Source organism: Panthera leo, chromosome D3, assembly GCF_018350215.1.
Source record: "Panthera leo isolate Ple1 chromosome D3, P.leo_Ple1_pat1.1, whole genome shotgun sequence".
NCBI classification, from domain to species: Eukaryota; Metazoa; Chordata; class Mammalia; order Carnivora; family Felidae; genus Panthera; species Panthera leo.
Window position 1 is genome coordinate 10,904,013 of NC_056690.1, and position 7,952 is coordinate 10,911,964.

Here is a 7,952-nt window from a genome sequence, read left to right on the forward strand (position 1 = left end):
AGGGTGTCTATAGGGGCGGGTGTGAGGAAAGGAGGGGGGCTACGCGGACTGACCTTTGCAGGTACCAACCAAGCATCGGCCAGGCCCCTTCCGTGCAGATGTGAAGTCACCTGCCCAAGGGGCTGAGTGATTCCACTCTGGTCTCTCAAACCACCAAACGCCTGCACTTCCTTGGGCTCCTCCTACCAGACCCGAGACCGGCCTGATCTTTTGCCTCCCAAACTTGACCTTGGCTTCCTAGTAAAGGGACGTTAGCTTGGTGAACCTCAATCCTGTGCTCCTAGAATCAGATGTAGGAGGCGGACGTCTGCTTCGTTTATACCCGGAGACTTCTTCACGCTGGTGTGAAAGGGGAGACTTTTGCCTTGTTTTGGGAGCGATCTGGTGCCCCTTCTAAGCTGGGGTCCTGGGGAACACACAGTGGCTGATGTCCTCCGTTGCCCGGGGAGCCTCGGGAAGGGGGATGGAATTCAGAGCAGACACTTCCGTGCTGATGGAGGCCGGGGCAGGGCTTGGATCTGGGACCAGGACTTGAGGAATCCTGGAAAGGTGCTACAGCCAGTACCTTGGGTCTGAATTAATTAGTTGGCAGGAGCCCTGATGAAGTTGGTGCTTTCTAAGGGATGCTGTGGGCCCTCTGGCCCCACCCCCGTCTGCTTCTGAGGATCTGGGAGGGACTTCGGATTCTCCAATAGCAAGGAGAGAGGTCAAACGGGACACCTCCCAACAGGCCAGGACAAGGAGCCCTTCTTGGGGAAGTCCTAGGGTTTCTGGGGCTCTCCTGGGGTCATCCCAGCCGGCATTTCTCTTTCTTGTCTCTCGGGACAAGAACCCTGGTCCTGTTACGGTGGCTGGGATCTAGTCTCCCTCTGGGGCTGACCGGCTGGGAAAATTTGTCGAACGGATTACTAATAATCAGGTTCCGAAGTTGAAAGCAACGTCGCACAGAACTTGGCCCAGGAAACACTCGAGAAGAGACGATCGCCGCTTTCGTTCTGGAAACCGAGTTAACAGCCCTTGTTCCTAATAACGATGGGAGTGACCTGCCTTTTACTGAGTGCTCGCTATGTGCCAGGCTCTGTCTTAAATGCCAGAAATGCATCATCTCGCTCAATACTCTCGACAGCCCTGTGACGGAGGAGAAGTTGAGGCAGCGGAAGGGTACGGGATGGGCTGAGGTCCCAGGGCTGGCAAGTGACAGAGCTGTGCCACGACGTCACGTGGCTTCTCACAGCTCTGCTAGGAGCGCTGCTCCCCGCCTGGGAACCATTTTTATAATTGCAGAGGTATCGGCAAGATTTCTCTGCCGCGGTTGTTAAGTAGTTCACTGCCATCTCCGGTCCCTTCCAAGAAAGCAGTTTGATCAGAGGGGAGATGGGGCTAAGGAGGAAGGTGGGCGGAAGAAAGAAAAGGGCCCCAAGAGTGCTGGGCACCCCAGGAGGGTGTACAGATGGGTCTGTAGCTTTCGGGAGCTCCCAGACTAGTGTGTGTGTGTGTGGGGGGGGGGGGGGTGGACAGGTGCACGAATAACCACAAGACAGATGTGGCCGGAAGTAAGACACCAACTGCATGGGAAATCGGGGACAGGAGCTATTTTCAGTTAGGGAGTAAGGTTATGGAGGACTTCGTGGAGGAGGGAGCCTCTGAGCCAGGCATGCAGGACTTGCAGGATTAGGGGAGTGTGCCAAAGAAGAGGGGCTTCCTTCTCCCCTCCCTCACCCCTTCTTTCTCCCCTCCGTCTCTCTCCCCTTCCCCTTACCTCCTCCCTCGCGCTCCCTTTCCCTTTCCCCTTCCTCTCCCCTCCGCCCCTCCCCATCTCCCTTCTCTTCCCAATTCTTTTTTTCTTCTTCTTTCTCTTCCTTCTGTTCATCTTTCTCCTCCTTGCTCCTCTTCCCCGTCTTCTTCCTCCCTTTCTTCTCCCCTAAATTATTTCATGATACTTGACTCACTCGCCCCGCCCCGTATCAGGGCACCGGCCAGAGACTCAGAGTCGGCCCTTTGATGTCAGATTCCACGCTTGGAGTTGGACTATGGGAACAAATTCTGTCGTGGGTGAGGCAGCGCCTTGGTGGAGGAAGGCAAGCGCGTGACACCCACCCCCAGGAAGGGCACGGGAGCGGTGAGTCTGGCCAAGCGGATTTTGGATCAGACCCAGCCTTGTCCTGTGTGACCTGTGTGACCTCCAGCAAGTGGCTGGGGGTCTCTGCAAATCTTCCCCAGTGAAAGGAGAGGAAACCGGGGTTCCCCGTTCGCAGGATGCTGTGAGGGTTAAGTGAAATAATCCGTGTAATGTATTTGGCATCGCTCCTGGCACATAGTAGATGCTAAAGAAAGTTCACGTCCCACCTCCTGTAATTAACGAATCTCTATATTTAAAACGGGGTCCGTGGCTTCCACGCTGGAGCAAGTCATGCTGGGAATGTGCCCGCAGAAGGGAGGGGAGGCGGGAGAGCCGGCCTCGTTCCTGCAGGGGTGAAGGTGGGCATTGTCAATCTAATTTTGCGGCAAAAGCTGCAATTTGCCGGCCCTTTTAATTATTATTTTTTATTATGGATACAAATTAAAAATAAACTGTGTGTCTCAATCACAGCGGGGATTAAAATTGTTCCCTAATTGTTATCTTTGAATCAATCTAGCTTCCATTAGCTCTGCTTCCTGAGGTATAATTGAGGTAGGTGTGTGTGTGTGTGTGTGTGTGTGTGTGTGTGTGTGTGTCCTTGGTTTGTGGGGAGGGCACCTACCTCCGTTTCATGCGCCTGATTGTCTCTTCCAGACTCCTGTTTCATTTTTCCTTCCTCTTTACAGAAGACCTTACAGGGCAGTAGAGTTGAGGGGTCTTGGATATCAATCCCTGTCCCCATCCTCTGATCCCCAAAACATGCATTTCAAAGCCCAAGGTGCTGTGTGTTGCACGGAGGTGTGTGCTTTGATTGACCTGGGGGTGGCTGCGGTGACCTGAAGTCAACACGGTGGGAATCCTGAGCGTGGGGATGACTGGTTGCGAACTCACAACGACAGAGGGCCTCGTGTGTCTTGTTCACTGCCGTCTCCTCAGAACCCGCAGCGGTGCCTGGCACCTGGTCAGTTCTCATTAAATATTAATGGATTTAACCCAAGCACGTGCCTAGGAGGATGTGTACAAAGTGCCCAGTATACAAACACGAAGCGTGTTGTGTATCGAGGTCATGCTCGATAAAACACAGCTCCTGATATTTTTATCACAGATACCCAAGCTCAGATGGCCCTTCCTGAGACTACGTTTCCTCCTTAAATTATATTTTAACACTCACAGTCACTGGTTTATCAAGTCTTTGCTACGTATATATCGTTGCTACTTCTGGCACTCTTCCTCTGTTTTACAGACAAGTGAACAGAGGGGCTCAGAGAGAGGAGTTCACCTGGCCCAGATCACACAGCTGTTAAGGGACGGGGCTGAGATTTGAACTCACGTCTGCTAGACTCCTAAGGCTCGTGGCCTGTTTTGTTACTTTTCTTCTCTGCCTTGTGATCCGACTTATTTTTTTCCCGAGTAAGCCAAAGTAAGGATTTGGGCCCCATTTTCCAGGTGAGGAAAATGAGACCGAGAGAGAGAGAAGTCTCATGACTTGCCTGCAGGTGACAAGGCGTCACCTGTCACACGCACGGGGCCGTCATGCTCCCGTGGAGGCAGACACAGAGACCAGAAAGGCGGCACGGCACCGTCAGTGAGAGGCTCAGCTGGGACTACAGAACGAGAGAGGGGTTAAGCACCAGGTTTGGGGGGAAAGGGAGTGTTTTTTGAGCAAAATATTTGGTGCCCAAAGGCCTACGGGATGCTCTGGAATGTGGCTGGGACCAAAAAAGCCAGACTCTGCCTTTAGGAGTTTACGATGGAGCGGGGGAAGACAGATTTAATAAAATATACACACAGGTATGTAATTATGGACTCTGATAAACGTAGGCGGGGAATATACAGAGGTGGTAAATTGGGAAACAGAATACTGGTGAGGGCTGGGGTGTGTATGCACGTGTGTGTGTGTGTGTTCTGGAAGGCTTTGCCAGGTAACGTGGCAGCTGTGATGAGTAGAAGGAGTTCACTGGGTGACTCGCAGAGGACACAGAAAAGTGGGTGTGATGGGATTGAGAGAGCAGGGGCCGGATTCACGGGGACTTGGGGCCAGGATGTGGTGGGGGGGGGTGGGGAGCCAACGAAAATCTGCAGGCCAGGGGATGGCTTGATTGGATTTGTGTTTGAGAGGTTGATCTGGCTGCCTTGTGGAAAAGAGAGTGAGGGTGGGAGGGCAGAGTGGAGGTGGTCCGACCAGAGAGGAAGCACCTGCAACCATCCAGGTGAGCAATGATGGCCGCTTAGCCTGGGGGGGTGGGTGGGGTGTCAGGGGAGGCCAGGAGAAGGTATAGAGGTAAACCCATTGGATGCTGGGTCAAGGCAAAGGATTCAGGTTTGAATAAGTTTGAAGAGAGTAACTGCATTTATATGCATAACCAGACCATTAAAGAATCTTGCAGACATTATTCTAGGGGGTGGGGGTGGGGAGGGGCGGGGGGAAGGAAGCCAGAAACTCAAATGAGTATGTACTGCGTGAGCCCACTCGCATGAAGTTCAAGAATAGACCAGGGGCGCCTGGGCGGCTCAGTCGGTTGAGCATCCGACTTCGGCTCAGGTCATGACCTCGTGGTTCGTGGGTTCGAGCTCTGCATCGGGCTCTGTGCTGATGGCTCAGAGCCTGGAGCCTGCTTCGGATTCTGTGTCTCCCTCTCTCTCTGCCCCTCCCCAGCTTGCACGCTCTCTCAAAAAATAAATAAGCATTTTTTTAAAGTTAAAAAAAAATAGACCAAACAACTAGATGGAAACAGAAGTCAGAACAGTGGCCATATCAACCGGGGTGCCTCTGGGTGCAGAGGTATCGACAGCCAAGAAGCGCAGGAGGCCTTATGGGAACTGGAAGATTTTACATCTGCATCCGGTGGTGGTGATGTGGGTGTGTATGTATTAGAATTCATGAGCACACTTACCATGAGTGTGCTAAGCTAAGTACGGACTCTGCAATAAATGTACAATAGTGACAAATGAGCGAACACATAGAAAATATAAGTAAATGAGACTTACTATTTCTAATAGGGAAGCAGAAATGAAAAGAAATGGAAAAAAAGGAAAAAGCACTTAAAAGAAGATGCGGCTTTAATCATTAGAAATATGGAAAAGTACAAGAAATAAAAGCTGTTTGAGGATTAAGAAACCCAGTAGGAGGACACTCAGACCAGTTCTTCTGGTATTTTGATAGTTGGAGAATTTTTTTTTTCAACTTTTAAAATTATTTTTGAGAGACAGAGACAGAGCATGAGTAGGGGAGGGGCAGAGAGAGAGAGAGAGGGAGACACAGAATCCGAAGCAGGCTCCAGGCTCCGAGCCGTCAGCACAGAGCCCAACTCGGGGCTCGAACCCACGAACCGCGAGATCATGATCTGAGCCGAAGTCGGACGCTTCGCCGACTGAGCCACCCGGCCGCCCCTGCCAAGGGGAGTCTTGGGGTGTGGACTGCTTTGTTATTGTTTAGGAATCGACCCCAAGGAAATAATTTGAAATGCAGACAATACCATACATAGGAAGACTTTCATTTTATTATTCATGATATTTAAAACACCAGGAATGATCTAAACAGTTTTCAGCGGAGGTCTGGTTAGGATGGACTGCTTTACAGCCACTGAATGCAAAAGAGAAAAAGATACAGCACTTTACATATGAATAAGGATTTATAAAAATGTATATACACACACAGGCAAAACATAAGCATTACAATACATGGTCACTAATGATTCACTCTAGTGAACGGGATCGGAAGTAAATTTTTTGGTGCTTTTCTGTACTTAGAATCAGTAAAATACTTCACTACAAATTCAAAAATATAATTTAAGAAGAGTTTTGAAATAAGACAAAATAAGTTTGACATAAAGGCTTTTTTTATATGAAGTGATGAAAGCAGGGTCCAAGATTTTATAAGAATAAGGTAAAACCTGGATATGTCTGCATGGAAGAAAAGACGGAAGGAAATATACCTGGCTTCTCTGGGTAGTGTGATTTAGAAAGCTTTCTAGAGACTTCCTCCCCTCCCCCATTCCCCTGGATAGTCTCGTTTTCTATAATGACCATTGGTTTTGTAATAAGAAATATAATATGTTGAAAACTGGTGCCAGGGGCGCCTGGGAGGCTCAGCTGGTTGAGCGCCCGGCTCTTCGTAATTTTTTTTAATGTTTATTATATATTTTTTAGAGAAGAGAGAGAGAGCAGGAGCAGAGGAAGGCGTAGAGAGAGGGAGACAGAGAATCCGAAGCAGGCTCCAGGCTCCGAGCTGTCAGCACAGAGCCCGACGTGGGGCTCGAACTCACGGACCGTGAGATCATGACCTGAGCCGAAGTCAGACGCCCAACCGACTGAGCCACCCAGGCACCCCTGTGTCAGCCATTTAAAATTTTTTTTTTCACGTTTATTTATTTTTGAGACAGAGAGAGACAGAGCATGAACGGGGGAGGGTCAGAGAGAGGGAGACACAGAATCCGAAACAGGCTCCAGGCTCTGAGCTGTCAGCACAGAGCCCGACGTGGGGCTCGAACTCACGAACTGTGAGATCATGACCTGAGCCGAAGTCGGATGCTCAACCGACTGAGCCCCCCAGGCGTCCAGAGCGCCCAACTCTTGATCTTGGCTCAGTTCAGGATCAGGGTTCATGAGACTGAGCCCCGTGTCGGGCTCTGCACTGACAGCTCAGAGCCTGTTTGGGATTCTCTCTCTCCTCGCTCTCTGCCCTTGCCCAACTCCCCCAAATAAATATTTAAAACAAAAACAAAAACAAAAAAAACACTGCCAGGACTGACATCCTGAAACACTGTGAAGTGCCTCTTGTACCCCCCGATTTCCCACCCTCCCACCTTTCTCTCTCTCTCTCTTCTGCCCCCTCATCTATTTTATTACCATATAAACTTGCCTTTGTCATAAATTGAGTGGCTCTAAAATGGAATCCTGATTTTTAGTGGCTCTGTCTTGACTGGGTTCCGAAAAAAATGGTGCCATGCTCCCTGAAATAAATCATTAATGGGAACCATATTGTTTTCACCCAAAAAGAATTCGTAACATAACACAGACACACAAACCCACTTGAACACGGAGAACGGTCACTGACCCAGCAATAATAACACGTACGCATCTTCTAGGAATTAGCCAGAGCCAACCCTATTTCTTTGGCACATTTCTTTCAAAGATGCCAATTTTTCTCAGAGATGTGATCATCTGGGTGGCCTTCCTTGGCCGAGAGAGGAAGTCGAAGACGATGGGGGTCTCCTTGCCTACCTTTGCTGGCCCAGCGAGGGAGGGTCCTTCAGGCACTCAGAAGGTGGCCTGGCCAACTTGTGGCCCGACTTCATGCTCCAGCCCCTGTCCTTGTCCCTGTCCCTCAACCTCTCTCTCAGGTGGCTCCCAGCCCCATCTGTGGATCCCATTCCTTCCAATCCGAAGCCCTTCCTACATCCGTTTTCCTCCACCCTGAACAGTTTTCTCTGTCTCCTTCTGGCAAATCCCTGGGCTTCCTTTGGGTCACAGAACCTTCGGTGCACTTACCCCGGCCTGTGACTACATCTTTCTTTGTGCTCATCTGTCCAATACCCGCCCCTGTCACCAGACTATGAGCTCCGGCAGGGCATAGATACTCATCCCATTTGCTCACTGCTGTGTCCCCAGAGCCCAGGACAGTGCCTGGCACACGGTGGGCACCTAATGTTTGTTGAATAAATACATGAGTGGAAGATACCCATGTGACCTTGAACCGTCCACGCCCTCCACCACGGTGGAAAGAGGACCCCAGAGTTCCAGTGCCCTTGCCTTTGCTTCATTGGTCTCCTGTGGCCCAGAGCTGCGTTATGAACTTTCATCCATTTAAAAAAAAAAAAAAAATTAAAACTAC